General features: G+C 49.0%; 1 protein-coding gene across 3 annotated transcripts in view; it reads right to left on the bottom strand.

Moving 5' to 3' along the window:
* The window catches only part of FHIP1B (FHF complex subunit HOOK interacting protein 1B), an 889,991-nt gene extending 872,899 nt beyond the window's left edge, over positions 1-17,092 (bottom strand). For 2 of the 3 annotated variants that reach the window (XM_069640430.1, XM_069640429.1), the window contains exon 1: positions 16,905-17,092. The gene's annotated coding sequence lies outside the window, so the exon portion shown is untranslated. Of the gene's footprint in view, positions 1-13,288; positions 13,477-16,904 lie in introns of those variants that run through there. The other variant, XM_069640431.1, reaches the window with a different exon arrangement.
* Between the last annotated feature and the right edge of the window lie 213 nt (positions 17,093-17,305).

Raw genomic sequence — 17,305 nt, 5'->3', positions numbered from 1 at the left:
GATTGGAGGTCACTATGGGTAGAGATATGTCCTTTCAACATGTACAAATATCAGGCTTGCTAAACAGAACATGTTCTATCAATATGTGAAAACAATGTCTGCCATTAGCATATGCATAGAGATGTGCTGTTAACATGCGCACGGTTTAAATGTGCAATTTACACATGCAAATGACAGAAATTTGCTCTTCAAATACTAACAGCACATCTCTGAAAATGCTGAAAGTAGATGTGCCTTTACCATGTGCACAGAGTACGTGGCATACTAGTTAGTATGTGTCAAGAGTAGCTAGCATATTCAGGGAGGATATATGCCATTATCAAGTGGAGTGATGTGCAGTTACTATGTGCCCAGACGGGATGTGCCGTTTGCCTGTGGAGTGAAGGGCTCTGCACAAGCCAGACAACTTTGATCTACAAAGCTTTTGGTCGATGGGTCTGATTTTGCGTATGCATTGGGTGCATGTGTTGGATAAGTTTTACTCTCTTTCAGAGGACAAAACTCATATTTACTCTCTTGAAATTGCATTTGCTCTCCAATATGAAAAATCATGCGTAAAATACTCCCGCCTCAAAATCTTATCTGGAGCACTGGTCTCAACTATGTAAGGTAGGTCTGGTCGTGGGTGTCGAAGGACTGGTGCTGTAGCAAATGCTAGTTTCAACTTCTCGAAGGCTTCTTCAGCTTTGATCGACCAATTGAACTTTTGATTTTTCTTTAACAAGGAGGTAATTGGATGTACAATTTGTGAAAACCCAGGTATAAACCGACGATAAAAGTTGGCGAAACCGAGCATGCTTTGCACTCCTTTCATGGATGTTGGTGAGGGCCATTGGAGGATTGCATCCACCTTTCGTGTATCCATCTGTACGCCTTGTGGTGTGAGCATGAAACTGAGAAACTCGACCTATGTTACATGGAAAAAACATTTTTCCAACTTGGCATACAATTGGTGTTGTCGAAGCTTCTCTAAGACTACCCGGACAAGGCCTACATGTTCTTCTACCATGGAATTTGAGTAGATAAGAATATCATCAATGTAAGCAAGAGCGCAAATGTCCAGTAGTTCACAGAGTACATCATTCATAAAGAATTGGAACGCCGCTGGGGCATTGCATAGCCCGAAGGGCATGACGTGGTATTCAAAGTACTTCGTGTGGAAGGCCGTTTTCCACTCGTCTCCCTCTTTTATTCTTACAAGATGGTATGCTCGTCTTAAATCCAGTTTTGTGTAGATTTCAGCATGTTTCACTTGGTCCAGGAGCTCTGGTATAAGTGGTAAAGGATATCGATTTTTTACTGTGATCTGATTGATGGCTCTATAGTCGATGCAACTTCTTGAGTCCCCCTCCTTTTTAGGCACGAAGAATAAGCAAGGAGGCAGGTGACTTGGACAGGCGAATGAAACCTTTCTCCGGGTAAGTTCTAAGATGCTGATTTTCCTGTTCTGTCATACATTCAGCTGCAAGGGATATGGGCTCCGGGTACAAGATCTATTTGACAATCGTAGGGTCTGTGCGGGGACAGAAAGTTGTCTTGCTCTTTTTTTAAGACATCCTGGTAATATTGGTATTCAAGCGGTAAGGAGCTGATGAGGCCCAACACGATTCCTTTTCTCGGTTTCAGATTGGTGCCATCTTTTTTGTAACATGTGTCGGCACAATCATGAGGAAATGTCAGAACTCGTTTTCGCCAGTCGATCCTAGGATGGTGGGTCTCCAGCCAGGGCATTCCCAATATCATCTGGAACTGAAGAGCACCCATGAGATAGAAATGTCCTCTTGATGCCCGTCCTGACACAGAAGCTTGACTTTCTCAGTGTATTGTGTCACCGGGCCACATGATAGCTGAGAACCATCCACAGCAGTGACGTTTTCCGATTTCTGCTTCTGTCGGAGAGGAAGGCCTATTCGGAGAGCCAAATCTTTGTCAATGTAGTTACCCACAGCTCCACAATCAATATATGCCTGCAAGGCATGTATTTTTGATGGTTGCTTGTGATTCACCAAAAGCACTGGAAGGACTAGAGGTTAGGTCTGTACGGATTCCTTTTTCATGCTCGATAAGCAGACCCCTACACTTGTCGGGCATTGGTGTTTCCAGAGTTCTGTTCTTCTTCTTCATCAGTTTTGTCTATTGCCCCAACCGGTTTCTTGGGTGGTTTTACTGTGCAGTCACGGAGGAAGTGACCTGCTTGTCCACAATATAAGCAAAGCTGTTGTTGTCTCCTTTTTTCCCTTTCTGCTTTGGTAAGGGGACCGTAATCCACCAATTTGCATTGGCTCAGACTGTTCATGTGGTTTAGTCTGATTCTCACGAGGTCGTACGTAAACTGACCGTCCTGATCTAGCTCAATCCATTTTCCGATTCTGCAACCTATGATCGAGTTGCACCGTCAGGTCTATGTAGTCCGCACACCTCTCAGGGGGATTCACCGCTTGCCCCAACACATCCTTAAATTCTCCACGTAACCTTCGGTAAAAGAGTGTAGCCCTCTTCTCTTCTGGCCAGTTGGTCTGGGCTATAAGACGATTGAAGGTTGCAATATAGGTTGATAGATCTTGACTCCCTTGTCTGAGTGACAACAACTTGTTGTCCAGAGCTTGTGCATAAGTATGACGGGCAAACAATTTCTCCATCTCATGTTGGAAATTCCCAAATTTCCGGAGTAAAGGGTCATCTTGATTTACCAAAGGTATAGACCAGTCCGCCGCACTACCTCCTAAATACGAGAGTACAAACGCCACTTTGGCTTGGTCACTAGGAAAGGCTCCTGGTCTGCACAAGAAATTAAGGCAACATTGGTTCATAAATACAGCGAGCTGGTTTGTGTCGCCGAAGCGTTCGGGAGGGGCTAGAGGCAGTGCTCCTGGAAGAACCACCTGAACCGGTGTTGATTGTTGTGGTGTGGAAGAATGAGAAGAATGGGTCACTCCAGGCAGTGGACCCTGTCCTGCTCGTGCTTGTAGCATTTGTCTTGCCAATTTGTCAGTTATTTCTCGAGTTACAATAAAATCCCTCCATAATGCATTGATTTCCTGTCTTGAAACATGTACTTCTGCCTGTAATTCCCCTAGTAAGAGGGCTAACTGATCTGTTTCTGAAGTTTCCATAACGCCCAGGCAGAGAGTATTGTATTAGAGGCTTCGCATTCTATTACGCTCACCTGGTCTCTGCAAAGGCGTGGGGGCATGGTTGCAGCCCTCCCTGAACTTGAATCACCCCTTTCAGGCCTCTTCCTCAGTAGAAAAGCTGTGAGCGATGGTACGTGGCGATACTGCTCCTGTGAATTATGGAAGATAAGCTCTCCGTCCTGCTGCTTCTGGAAGGAGCGCATCGAATGGAATCTAGTTCCTTCACTGATCCCTGATAAGGATTAGTCCAGTCCAGCTGTGACTATGCTTCTCCTTATGATTGGTAACTCTTTCTTGAGCTCCTTTGATGCTGTTCGTTCAATTTAATGTCTTTATGTGTTGCTCCTATTTATGCCCGCAATAATGTCTCTCTTCCGTTTTCTTCCCTTAGATGGAAATGCGGCCTCAATGCAGCTGTGAGACGCAAGGGGTGGCTGGATGGAAGATGAATGCTACCGCAATGTTCGACAGCAGGTAAGTGATGGTTTAAGGGAAAGCGTGAAGTATGGCGAACCGCAAACTTAAACCGATTGTTTTTTCAATGTGTAACCTTGTCTTCTGTTTTTCCTTGCAGGCGCTGCTGTCGACAATGGAGCGTGTCGTGCTGCGGTGCCAAGATGAAGATTTCGGCGTAAAGATGAATACTTGGTTCGCCAAAGAGATGTACAGATAAGAACAGCTTCCCCCAGTTGTTAAGTATTCTGGCAGGAAGCAGGGTGTCCAGGAAGTAGGATCTTCAAAGGTAAGTCTGACCTCAGGCGACGGTGAGCGTTACGCTGCTTGCAAGTGCAGAATAACGCGAAGCGTCTGTCTTGAGGATCGGGGCAGCTTATATAGCTGAGATCATGGGCACGCCCATTAGGGCCGGCTTACCAGCCACACCCGGCCACTCCGAGAGAGTGAGCACGTGCGAAGGCAATCCATTAGCAGCCCCACCCAAGAATATACTTGGGGCTGCTTAATGTATGGAATGTTCAAGATTAATGCATCCTGCTTAATGGATGGAATGTTCAAGGTTAATGCATCTGAAGTGCTATGTCCATAATAAAAGCCTTTTGGTGTTAAATGGATGTTCTTGTTTACTTTTGAACATGAGCCTGGCGCCAAAGCCGCCAGGACAGTATCCGCCCAGGTATCCTGTGCATGCGACCCCTGCATGCCTGTGCCCCTGACTTCATGACCATGACATTTTGAATGAGCGTAGCCTTGTTGCTGGTTTAGTTGGGCACACGTACAGCAAATAGTCAATGTAACCACTCTACACAAATCCTCACCGCCTGCCACCAGTGTTAGGCAAGATTTGATGCAGTAACCCTATGGGAGACTACACCAGTCTTGTCCTCTTGGTATTAGGTAACCCACCTATTGGTATCGGTCTGTACTACACAAGCTGGTAGAGTGACTGAGCAGCCAGACTTTTCTCAAGAGGGGTAAATGTGAGCTGTAGCATCGAAATCCATACATACAAGTATCCAGATAACACTTACACTCAAGGTTTTCTAGTAAAATAATTATTTAACAGTCCGTTTTAAATAAGCACTCTTTAAAAAGGACAATGTGCAACAATTCAAAAACACTTTCTCAGAATCAATGTAAAGCAAGTAGATACTCTTTGGAGATGCTTCATACACACTTCCTACACCCGGAAGTGACTTCGATTACTAGGACAGTATTGGCATTTATATATCACTTGTGTAGTTTGTTAGATTCTGAGGTTGTGAAAAGGAAAGGTTAAGGGAAGGAAAAGGGTTAAAAAGGTTCTCAGAGCATGTGAGCACTTTTAAATCCCCAATGAAGTCTAGATAAAAACCTGTCTAATCATTATTAGTGCAAAATCAATCTATCACCTATGAGGGACAGTAAGAATCAAGGTCAATGGGTTAGAAGAGTCTGCTGGGAGCCAAGACAGCCAAAGTCAATTTGGAACAAAGTCTATGGAGCTGAGGCACTAGATAGCAAAATGTCTTGCACAAAGTTAGAGAGTTTGTGATAGAAAATCACTGTTGGGCCACAAGCTGTTACACTTGTGAAAAGTTAGAGCTGGGATCAACTCTAGAAAAGCATCTAATGCAAGTCTCAACTGAGAAAAGCAAGCTACAGACAAAGAGGTAAGTACCCCTTAGTCAGAATAGTACCTTAGGTTAGAAGAAGAGGATCCAGCTGGCTACTGTCCTAGCCGCAGTGCTGCAGATCCTGTGTTCCTGGGCCTTAGTCGTAGGGACAAGAGGGAGGACGTCTGGAGGAATCCTGCACAGCAGTTCGGAGGTCGGCGGCAGCTACAAGGTCTTTTTAATTCAGCGACACTTCACAGTTTCAGCGCGCGGTAAACAGCACCACCGCGGATGTTGGACACCGGTTGGGCTTCCTTTACTCCTTCAGTCCAGCACTCTGGTGAGGTGACTCGAGCTTGAGTCCTCCAGCTTCGGGAGGGTCCTCAGGAGACTACTGGAGCTTTTGACCGGCTTACAGACGTTGCACTAGACTACGGATTTCTCGACCCCTGGCAGCAAAGAAGAACTCGTCTCAGGGTTAGTTGGTCCCACTAACCCAAGGGAAGAAGTCGTCCTCGCTGGAGCTTCTCTTGTCGATTCGGAAAAGGAGTTTCAGCACAGTAGCAGGGCTTCACCGGGCAGTTTAAAGGTCCAGGAGGATGCAGCAAGCTTTTCTTCACAATTCCTTCATCCAATGTTTCGTCCAGTGGTTGACTCTGCCCTCAGTTCAAGAAGCCTTGCCTTTTATGCAGGTTCGTCCCATTCATGCACAGCGTAGCTGTTACTCACACAGCAGGGTGGCTGTCCTACAAGGACAGCCAGCCAGTCAGGACTGGGTGCATTCAGGTAACCAAGCAGACCAAGGACAGGGAGTTTCAGGCACCTCCCTCACTTCCTGCACTGCCAGACACACTGGAGCCAGAGGCTGGTTTCAGTATGGATGCCTGCCAAAGGCAAAACAAACAAAAAAAAGGGTTTAAACTGGTTTGGCACGCAGAGTAAAACCCAAGAGAGACCTCACAAACAAGAAATGGTGAAAAAAGAAGACCGGGGCACTTTTGACACAATGGTCACCCACGGGTGCTATACCGCAGCTGAGGATTCAGCCTGCGGTAGGAAAGCACAATGGTAGGAAAATTAAACCACTGCCATCAGCCTTTTGAAGTAGTAAGGATAACATTCAGAGCCACAATGCCTCTGAGCTATTTGCGCACTTTATAAATGCAAATAAATAAAATAAAAAATGTTATGTGAGTAAGTAGAAAAAGGGGCTACTAAGTAACACCCCAGTACTCCACATAAGATGGGGTGTGCTTGATCTACAGAGAGAAAGTTAAGTAAAGTCAATTTCACTTTACTAGTCTTGGGAACAGTCGTTCTCACAAGAAAAGGTATTTAAACCTTAAGAGAAATCTAAAGGATTTCTCTGTGACACTGCACTGAAGGTGCTGTGTGTCATCATACAAAATGGAGATGCCTATGGAGTTTGTCAGACTCCAAAAACAAAGGAAACAGATAATCCAAATCAGATCAAAATACATGAGAGTGAGAAAAGAGCCTACCTCATTCCAGGATAATAAAATGTTACGTCCTAAAGTCCAGCAAAAGAGCTGGGGTCTCTAAGGTTTAAGGGAATTAGCACAGAAATTAGAATTCTCACTAACACAGCCAGTGGCCAAAAAACAGGAAGACTTTGACAGCAAAGGCCATGTCAATGATGCCTTTGTTATCAGAAGGCCAGAAGCAGTGAAAAGAAAGAGGCTGCGAAGAAGGCAAAGGAGGAAAACAAGGTCTTACAGGCACCACAGCGGCACCATAGAGGGAAGGCCCAAGGGAGAGCAGCAGTGAGCCCATCACGAGTGCAGCCATCACAGCAGCGTAAGTATCAGAGGGACCTGCTTCCTTGGAGCAAATGAAATGTATTGAAATGCAGTGCTCGCAAGCATAGGGTGGGGGTAGTAGTGGACAACTGCTGTGTGGCAATGTTAATACTTTTATGAATTTTGGGGAAAACACAGTGTCAGTTAACCATCAGGGGCAGGCACCATTGGGGGCAGAGAAGAATGGGGCCAGTCTGTGGGGCTGCGCCACTACAGCGAGTCAGCAATCAAATACATTTTCACAGGGGGAGGTGCCACTCCTACAGTCAAGTCAAATGATGCCAGGCAACAGGCAATGTCAAGGGGGCAACGTCAACAGCAGCACTGTTAATGTGAGGTGTATGGCAGGGTTCGCACCCCAAAGGGCGAAAGGGAACTCATTGGTGTGGCATATCCCGATTCACATTAAAGAAAGGATTTGGCAGAAAGTGTTCACTAACAGTTTCACCCTCTTTGAGCTCGAGGAAACTGTCTTAGATATAAGGTAGTTGTCAGAGAAGAATAAGGAAAAGAAGAAAAAAAAGAGAGAGATAGGGTAAAGAAGAAGGAAACCGTACAGAACTGGCTAGCAGGTTTCAGGATGTTGGCATCTATCATTGTGGAAAAATCCCTTGTGGACACTGGAGCACTGTGGGCATATGAGCAATACATACATGATGCTTTTTTAACTTGTGGGGGTGTGGGCATGGCTGAAGTACGACAGAGGGTTCAGGCTAAAAATACAGATGTGGCCCGCAAATGCCTGGGACGAGGTGGACGTCATTAGATTTATAGAAAAAATGGTGGCTGCTCAGGAATTTGGGAGCAGAACAGAGACTGAAAAGCCTTATTATAAAAAGGAGAAATTGGCATATGGAAATATAAAAAGGGGATGTGTTGTAACGTGCTTGGTGTGAATGCAGGTACTAGGGAATGCATGACAGAATGTTGGTGTGGCTGAGAGAATGTTTGGTTGTGAGTGTAGGAATGCCTGTCATGAAGGTTCCAGAGTATGTCAGTTGGAGAGGCCCAGTCTGGGTGATGGGACCCAGTGGTTCATGCTTACCATCTTAAAGAGACATTGTGTAATATGGAATAAAGCCTACTTATGGAACCTACACAAGATGACTAAGGATCTTTGATTATTACAGTATCCTTTAGTGGACGCTTCTCCAGGAATAGAGGTCCAGCCATCAGCAGGGGGAGCAAGTTATATGCTGGAAATTCGAACAAGGGTCTTGCCCCTTTGGCAAGACGTGTAGATTCAAACATGCATGTTCCAAGTGTTCAGGCGCATACAGCACAGGGTTTTGTGGAGCGAAGAAAATCTCTGGCACAAAGCAAAAGGAGTCACTCAAGCGTAATTAATCTGACCACATTAGGTGGCATCACGGCACTGCCATCCCCGATGAACAGAATACTCCCACTGATACATTTTTATCACAACTCCACAGACGCTACGATAATGTGGGAAGGGTTTTCACAAGGTTTCCATATGCTTACTCCGGGACCAAAGGGCCCAGCGAAGGTGAGAACTTTAAGTCAGCAAAAGCACAACCAAAAGTGGCGAGACAAAAAATTGATAAGGAGTTGTTACTAGGCAGAGTAGCTGGTTCATTTTCCATCCCTCTCATGAAGAATTTGAAAGTGTCTTCTCTTGGCGTAGTACCAAAGAAGGGGGAAGGGCATTTTGGCCTCATCCACCATCTTTCTTTCCTGGCTGGGGATTCAGTAAATGATGGGTTGGAGGAGGATTTTGACGCGTCACCAAATGACCTACGCATCATTTGATGACGTGGTTGAAATGGTTAGGGCCACCGGTAAGGAGGCTCTGCTAGGAAAAGCAGTCAGAGTCAGCCTTTAAACTCTTGCACCATCAGCCAAGATAGTTACAACCTGCTAGGTTTCCAATTTGAGGGAAAGTACCATTATGATAAGTAACTGCCAAAGGAATGGTCAATATCTTGCGCTCTGTTTGAAAAATGTAGCGCCTTCCTGGAATGGATGCTGAAACAGAGGACAAATGTGGAGAGAGTTGTGCATAAACTAGATGACTTTCTATTCATCGGTAGAAAGGGGGCAAAGGAGTGCAGGGAGCTAATGGAACAGATGCTATTATCTAAAGGAGCTTGGAGTGCCTTTGGCAGAAGGGAAAACAGTGGGTCCCCTCAAAAGGTTAACATGTTTTGGGGATAGAAATAGATATGGTCGAGGGCAAGACCAGACTACCTAGGGACAAGATCACAGACTTAAAAGAAGCCATTGCATTTTTGCTGAGGAGGAACAAAGCAACGCTGAGAGGACTGCAGTCCTTAGCAGGAAAACAGAATTTTTGCCGGAAAAGTCATACCTGCTGGAATGGTGTTCGCAAGGAGCGTTTCGATCAAAATGGCAGGGCTACATCATGCAGCACAGCATGTACAACTTGGCTCAGACACAAAAGTGGATTTAAAAATGTGGGACACGTTTCTGGACAAATTTAACGGTGTGCTTCTTTGCAGAGATCAATGGGCAAGCAGCGAAAGCATAAGGCCCTTCAGCCCTCGCTCCAAACAGGGCAAAGAGATACATGGCCTGTTGGGTCACATTTACTAATTTCAGAAAAGGACTACAAGGAGAGCATAGAAGGGCGCCAGTGTGATCCTTCTTCGGGTGGGCATGGCGCAATGACAAGACCAGAGCATGGACGGCATACCATGTGGCAGCAATAGCCTATTAGCATAGGGGGAAGGCTTGATCCAGGAGCATTATGTTAGAATGTCAAGTTGGACAACACAAAGGGAGCAAGTGACCACAAAACACAAGTCGAATGGTGGGGAATTCCAGGATTGAATGGGCAAATCTGGAAGATCATGTTGAGAAGCTATTACAGAGGTACTCCAAACCTAAAGTCTTGCGTATACACCTGGGTGGCAACAACCTTACAAGCCCGGGGAGAGGAATCTTACTTAGAGAAATGATGCGATGCTTCCAAAGTTTGGGTGACGGCCTGGGCGGGACCGAAATTACGCGGTCAGAGATTATACCAAGAAAAATGCGGAGATGGGCAGAGTCTTCTCCAGCGTTCGAGAAGTTGCAAAGGAAGTTGAATGGAGCAATGGCAAAGCTTTGCAACGGCAGGGAGTTCATGCAGATCCACCACGGGCTGGTCAATTTTGAATTCACCAGAATATTATGAAGGCGATGGGGTGCATCTGTCAAAGAGTGGCATAGATCTTTTCAAACACAAGCTCAAAACTGATGGAATGATATCGCAAATGGGGGGAGCCAGAGATGGGTGGCGACCCATCTGTGTCGTGGCGATATGTTAGCGACCAGTTGGACTGTAAAGACTATAAAGTGAGCTTGGTAAGAATCAGGAGGGATTTTTGCTTCTCCCGGGATCAGCCCCCTCTGAGGCCCAGCGACGAGGGGGCTTGAGCAAAGGAAGAGAGCTCAGCTTCCCCAGTCATGAACGGCACTCCTACAGCCCAGGATCTCCTGCGAGATAAGGCGGATAGAGGACATTTGCAGTTGGGGGAGCTTTGGCCTAAGAAATAAAGTGCAGTTGGTTGGAAATAAGGGGGAAAGCAAGGAATGTGTGATTTAGTTGGCTGGTTGCCGAGCAATAAAAACAATCTTGCCAAAATATGTTTTGCAGTGAAGACAAGCATGTAGTAGATATGAAGTGGCTGATTACTGTGGAATTGTAATAAACCTGCAGCCTTTTCTGCCACAAAGAAGCAACTGTCTCTGACAATTCTGTGTATTATAAAGGTGTAGGTATGGGATGCATAGAAAGTATGGGGTATGTTCCAGAAAGTGGCCAAGTGCGCAGGTTATACATACTGGGCAAGACAGGCGAGGCCTGCCACACTGTTCACGATACTCGTAGTGAAAGTAAATGTTCTAGCGCCACGCCTTGTGAGTTACTCTTCAGATATGCCGTAAAGGAAATACTTTCCCACCAAGGCGAATGCAACATCAACCTCTTTGCATTGTTCGTGGGAGGATAACGGTGTGTGCTTGGGTGCAGTGGTGAAAATGGGAAAAATTTGGCAGGGGATCCCACAAGGACTGGGTGGGGGGCGAAGTTTGGAGGGGGCAGAGTCCAGAGGTGGGTGGAGCTGACAGTTGAACTCCGATCAAAGGAAATGTTCAAAATAATAGCTTTAAAACGGCATGCTGCTCCTTTTCCAAACTATTCATACCGCGACCTTAGAATAAACACAAACGTCTACTTCCCATCCCAAGTCTCCAAGCAGCACCCTAGGTAAATACTAGAGTTTGCCGCTAAACGATGGTGAACTCTAGCATTTCCTGATAAGCACCTAGCTAAACAGGTCACTTAGCTAGGTGACGATAAAGAAAAAAAAAGGTTAAGTATAGTACATGGTTTAACACTCTGTAGAAGTGGGCCGGGGGGGCACGCTGCCTCCCCCACGGGCTCTTTTGAGAGCCTAGCGGGGACTTTGTCATTGGGACACCTCTCCCGTTGGGCACCTCAAGGTACCCAACGGGAAAGGTGTCCTGCTGGGAGGACAATGTGTGCTGAGCAATTCCTGCTCAGCACGGCCATTGTCCTGGCAGCCGGACACCCTTACCCTTTATGAACAGGAGAGGCGCCCGGCTGCCAGGACAATGTCCCAAGGAGTTATGGGAACCAATAGGCACTGATGGGAGGGGGGGGGGGGCTATTAGTAGGGACTTTTGTCCCTTTAGAAGCGTGCATGGGAGGGAGTGATCAGCAGTGTGAAGGGTGCATCATGCTTCAGACTTCATGAAATAATGACTAGGGTTTTAACCAAGGGGAATTTGTTAGGCTAACATTAATCTGTACGATGCGGGTGTAACTTTGCATGAAGGATGGGGAGGGCCATCCTCTTATTGCGCAATATATTTCTAGAATAATGTATATAGTGAAAAGTGAATTATGAAAGGGTTGTTTCTTATGTAATGTGCTTTGCTTCCAAGGCATTGCTTTAAATAAAGTATTATTTAAGCACATGAAAGGCAAACCGTAATTAATGTCTATATCAAATAAACCTGTGAAGATGTGCTCAGTTGCTTAAATTGTCCCCATCCCGGTTTCACCAAAGTGTGTGATCCTGGGCAGATCATTTAATCACACTGTGTCTTATCTGCAGCTCTGTGATTCACTTCAGAGGTTATGTTAATATATCATGCTGTTATTTAAAAACAAGTATGACTATAGAGTAGCTCCATAAATAACAATAGCGCAATTTAGGTATTTTGCACCACAAAGTTATTTGCCACTTGGCTTACTTATGGCAACGTATTCTAAAGTCAATTCCATGGTGCCTCCAAGTATCAAAGACTGATGATGCTCCTTGGGAGGTTCTCAAGCCATTTCTGTTGGTGCAATCCACATGCAAATTAGGAGGTTAGCATGTATTTTGCCCCCAAGAGCCTGGGCAGAGTTCTGACAGACGAGTTTCCTGCATCTGCAATAATTCTGCAGTTTTAATTATTTGTGCTATGTGTTAAAATGCCATCTATCACTAATCCTACCAAAAAAAGTAGATTGGGACAGGGGTGGGAGGTTTGTGGGCGCGAATGAGACCATATCCCCCCGCCCCCCACTCTTGCAATGCTGAATACCTCCCTGGCGCTCTGTGGCTGTGCAGATTGAATCCCGAATCGTCGTTTATATTTGCTTAAATTATACAAAGCGCGCAAATATAACCGAAGGGAATGTAATGTGTTCTGTGGCTGTGCATAGAGCGCTTGATTAAAAAAATAAAATTTAAAAAAACCAGCAACACAAAGCGGCGGGCTTCATGGGGCTACACATTGAGCAGCGCTGCTTGGGTGTGATTCTACTCCGGGGTACAGGCGCCTAGGCCGGCCGGCCGGCCGGCCGCCGCGGTCCCCACTGAGGCACAGCGGCTCTGGGAGGACTCACACGACTTGCACATTGCTTCTCCGTCCGAGCCAGTGTGTCCTGGCCCGTCCCCAGCAGAGCAGCACACGCATCGGCCATTTGACCTCCCCCAGCCGTCACAATATCTTCTCCCCCACCACCAAACACGGCTTCCAGCAATCGCAACGTCGATTGCCCCCACTAAAATCGGCATCCTTTGCCGCCCCACCAACGCGCACGCCCCGATATCCGATCAAACACAGCCACCTGTCCACGAGCACAGCGCCCCGCAAAATGCAGCACCAGAGGGTTCCCACGCCGAATGTCTCCGCTCCACCGACACCTGGCCTTTGTGTCCCTCGGACATAGCACGGAATACAGCATTCTCTGTGCTCCCACCACCGAACACAGCACCCCTTTAGTGCATCATCTTGGGCTCACCCCCAGCGAGCAGCGCATCCTTGGATCCCAGCAATTCCGCCGAACAGAGAATGCCTAATCTTCCGGCCACCCCCGCGAGCACAGCCTCACCGGACACTGGACACTGGCGGAGCCCATAGACATCCCCCCAAACACAGCGCTCTCTACCCGATTGCGGCGCCACGCCATTACAGCCCGACGGGCTGCCTGCGCTCAGCGCGCCCCCTCCCCGTTTCCCAAACACAACAGGCACACGGGGAAGCAGGTGACCAGGAAGGAGAGGAGACGTGAAGGGGAACGGACGGTGGGGGTGGTGGCACAGCACAAGGCTGCCATCCAAAGGCAGGCCCGAGTACTGGTCCGCACCCTCCACCTGGGAGGCAGGGGCCGCGGAAACTATGGGGGCACCCCCGCCTCATAACATCTTTCAGCGTTTAATGCTAGTGAGCCACACTCCACGAACTACAGCTCTGCCGCCTGGGGAGGGGATGGCATGGATGGAGCAAGATTGGTACCGTAAAGCTGTGCAGGTCGGGGGGTGGGGGGAGGGTGCACGGCACTGCGGTGCGGGGCTTGGAAATGAGTGTAGGTGTGACCCTGTAAGGCTGTAGGCGGCACCGGAAGGAGCAGTGCTTGATGCGAGGAGACAAGAGGGAGGAGTGTTGGGGGCACAGTGCAAGGCAGGACTGTGCTAGAGTGATACAGGCAGGTGTAGATCTGTCAGTGGAAGTTTCAAGTTGGAAGGCTACAATATTAGGCAGTAGAATGAGTCTTGGCTATGCCACGGAATGGTGCAGTCCTGTGGGATGCGGGGTTAGGCTGTGAAGGAGAGTGACATATGCAGTGTTGGAGGGTGAAATCATGGTATTTGTTGCGAAACTCAAGGTACCTAGATTTGCAGTGCAGATGGTGGTTACAATTGTGGCAAAGGAAGATATAGTGCTGTGTGGTGATGAAGGAGACATTGCACGTGACAGTGAAAAGAAGCCGTGCTAAATATGCAGAATAGGAAGGCACAGAGCTGTCGGTGGAAGATGCAGTGCCAAGGCTCCCATTCTAGGGAGCGAGGCGCTCGAGGCAGAGTCTTCAATGTGACAATTAAGAGTACAGCAAGTAATTGATAGGAGGTGCTGACTAGCGGGAACGCTGCCGGAGAATGAAAAGCGGCCAGTGGTAGATGCAGTGCAGCGTGGTGCAGTACTGGCCAGTTAGATGCTAAACGTGACACCGTTATATCCGATATTGAACGATGGGCGGTGCAGGCGGGTGCACAGTGGAACGTGCCTTGTTGGAGGCAATAGTGCTGAAGGGTACAGGTTGGTTGCAGTGCACACAGTGCCAGACGGATGGATGGCACATTCAAGGATGCAGTGCTGACAGTGGAGTATCTAGTGCTGAAGGGGATAGCGTAGAGGGATGCAGAGCAGGCAGGGAAACATGCAGTGCTGTAGGGTAGGATGTCCCAATCAGCGGTACAATGCTGGTGGTGATGGAGCTGGAGAGCATACGGGTGGCAGCGCAGCAGCGTGCAGAACTGGCAGCTGATGATGCAGTAGTGGGAGATGTAGGGCTGGAAGGGACAGTGGTAGATATCACACTAAAAGGATGCACTAGTGGAAGTGCTGGAGGGTGCAGCGCTGGAGATATGTCAGGAGGGCGCAGATGTGGCAGCAAAGGGTGGAGTGCTGGATATGCCGAAGTGGCAGTGCAAGATACAGCCCCATAGTTAGCAGTGCGGAGGCAGTACTGGAATATGTTAGGGCGGTAAGTGATAGTGGTGGATACCACAGTCAAGTTGGCGATGCCAGAAGTGGCAGTACTCGAGGGTGCAGAGGTGGCACTGAAGGATGCAGTGCTGGAGATGGCAGGTTAGGAGGGTGCAGAGGTGGCAGTGAAGGGTGCCGTGCTGGAGATGACAGGTTAGCAGGGTGCAAAGGTGGCAGTGAAGGGTGCCGTGCTGGAGATGACAGGTTAGCAGGGTGCAAAGGTGGCAGTGAAGGGTGCCGTGCTGGAGATGACAGGTTAGCAGGGTGCAAAGGTGGCAGTGAAGGGTGCAGTGCTGGAGATGACAGGTTAGGGGGGTGCAGAGGTGGCAGTGAGGGGTGCAGTGCTTGAGATGACATGTTAGGAGGGTGCAAAGGTGGCAGTGAAGGGTGCAGTGCTTGAGATGACAGGTTAGGAGGGTGCAGAGGTGGCAGTGAAGGGTGCAGTGCTGGAGATGACAGGTTAGGAGGGTGCAGAGGTGGCAGTGAAGGGTGCACTGATTGTGATTACATTTTAGGTGGATGCAGTGCTGGCGATGACAGGTTAGCAGGGTGCAGTACTGGAGATGACAGGTTAGGAGGGTGCAGAGGTGGCAGTGAAGGGTGCAGTGCTTGAGACGACAAGTTAGGAGGGTGCATAGGTGGCAGTGAAGGGTGCAGTGGTGGAGATGACAGGTTAGCAGGATGCAGATGACAGGTTAGCAGGGTGCAGAGGTGGCAGTGAAGGGTGCAGTGCTGGAGATGACAGGTTAGGAGGGTTCAGTGCTGGAGATGACAGGTTAGGAGGGTGCAGAGGTGGCAGTGAAGGGTGCAGTGCTGGAGAAGACAGGTTAGCAGGGTGCAGTGCTGGAGATGACAGGTTAGGAGGGTGCAGAGGTGGCAGTGAAGGGTGCAGTGCTTGAGATGACAGGTTAGCAGGGTGCAGAGGTAACAGTGCTGGAGATGACAGGTTAGCAGGGGTCAGTGCTGGTAGTGAAGGGTGCAGTGCTGGAGATGACAGGTTAGCAGGGTGCAGTGCTGAGATGTCAGGTTAGCAGGGTGCAGGGGTGGCAGTATGGGGCGTAGTGCTGGAGATGACAGGTTAGCAGGGTGCAGTGCTGGAGAGGACGGGTTAGAAGGGTACAGAGGTGGCAGTGAAGGGTGCAGTGCTTGAGATGACAGGTTAGCAGGGTGAAGAGGTGACAGTGCTGGAGATGGCAGGGATCAGTGCTGGTAGTGAAGGGTGCAGTGCTGGAGATGACAGGTTAGCAGGGTGCAGTGCTGAGATGTCAGGTTAGCAGGGTGCAGGGGTGGCAGTATGGGGCGTAGTGCTGGAGATGACAGGTTAGCAGGGTGCAGTGCTGGAGATGACAGGTTAGAAGGGTGCAGAGGTGGCAGTGAAGGGTGCAGTGATTGAGATGACAGGTTAGGAGGGATCAGTGCTGGTAGTGAAGGGTGCAGTGCTTGAGATGACAGGTTAGGAGGGATCAGTGCTGGTAGTGAAGGGTGCAGTGCCGGAGATGACAGGTTAGGAGGGTTCAGTGCTGGTAGTGAAGGGTGCAGTGCTGGAGATGACAGGTTAGCAAGGTGCAGGGGTGGCAGTATGGGGCGGAGTGCTGGAGATGCAGTATGGAAGAGCAGAGTGCGGGACTGGCACTAGAGGATGCAGCCCTGAATAGCACAGCGCAGAGCCAGCAGGAGACATATGGCTGGAAGTGCCTGCGGTGGAGATCAGGCTCGCTGCTGGAAGTGGCAGTGCAGGAGGATGCAGTGCTCGGCCGCGGTGGCATAGCAGGTGGCAGTGCCGCTGCCCCCGCGTGGGTGGTCCCTGACAGAAGGGGGAGGAGCTGCATTTCCAGCACTCCCAGCACAGGCACCCTGGCCCCGTTACTCACAGTGCGCTCGGCTCGTGTGGCTTTCCGGGGGGCTCGCTCCTGGGGAGGGGCGCTGGTTCCAGTCCAGGGAGGTGGCGGGGGGTGCAGGGGGCGCAGGCTCCTAGGAGGGGGCGGTGTTACTCCAGGTACCAGTGCGCTGCATCCTCTCCTGCCCCCTGTCAGTTCCTCACAGTAGCGACCAGTTCCCATTAGAGGAGCGGACCCGCGGCGGCGTGACGTCACGCGGCGGGCACGCTCTGCGTCTCGCTGCTGCGTGGCGCCATGCTGGGCTCAGTGCTGCTGCTCAGACCCAAGCAGGGACAGGGGAGAGGCACCTGGCAGGGAGTGAGGGGCAGGGGGTGGGGGAGGAATTCATGGATAAACGTGCATGCATGAATGAACAAACACATGCGCAAAGTAAG

Source organism: Ambystoma mexicanum, chromosome 7q (assembly GCF_040938575.1).
Source record: "Ambystoma mexicanum isolate Mex_15411 chromosome 7q, UKY_AmexF1_1, whole genome shotgun sequence".
Lineage (NCBI taxonomy): Eukaryota > Metazoa > Chordata > Amphibia > Caudata > Ambystomatidae > Ambystoma > Ambystoma mexicanum.
Note: the sequence above shows the minus strand (reverse complement) of the source record. Positions and strands in the feature narration are given on the sequence as shown.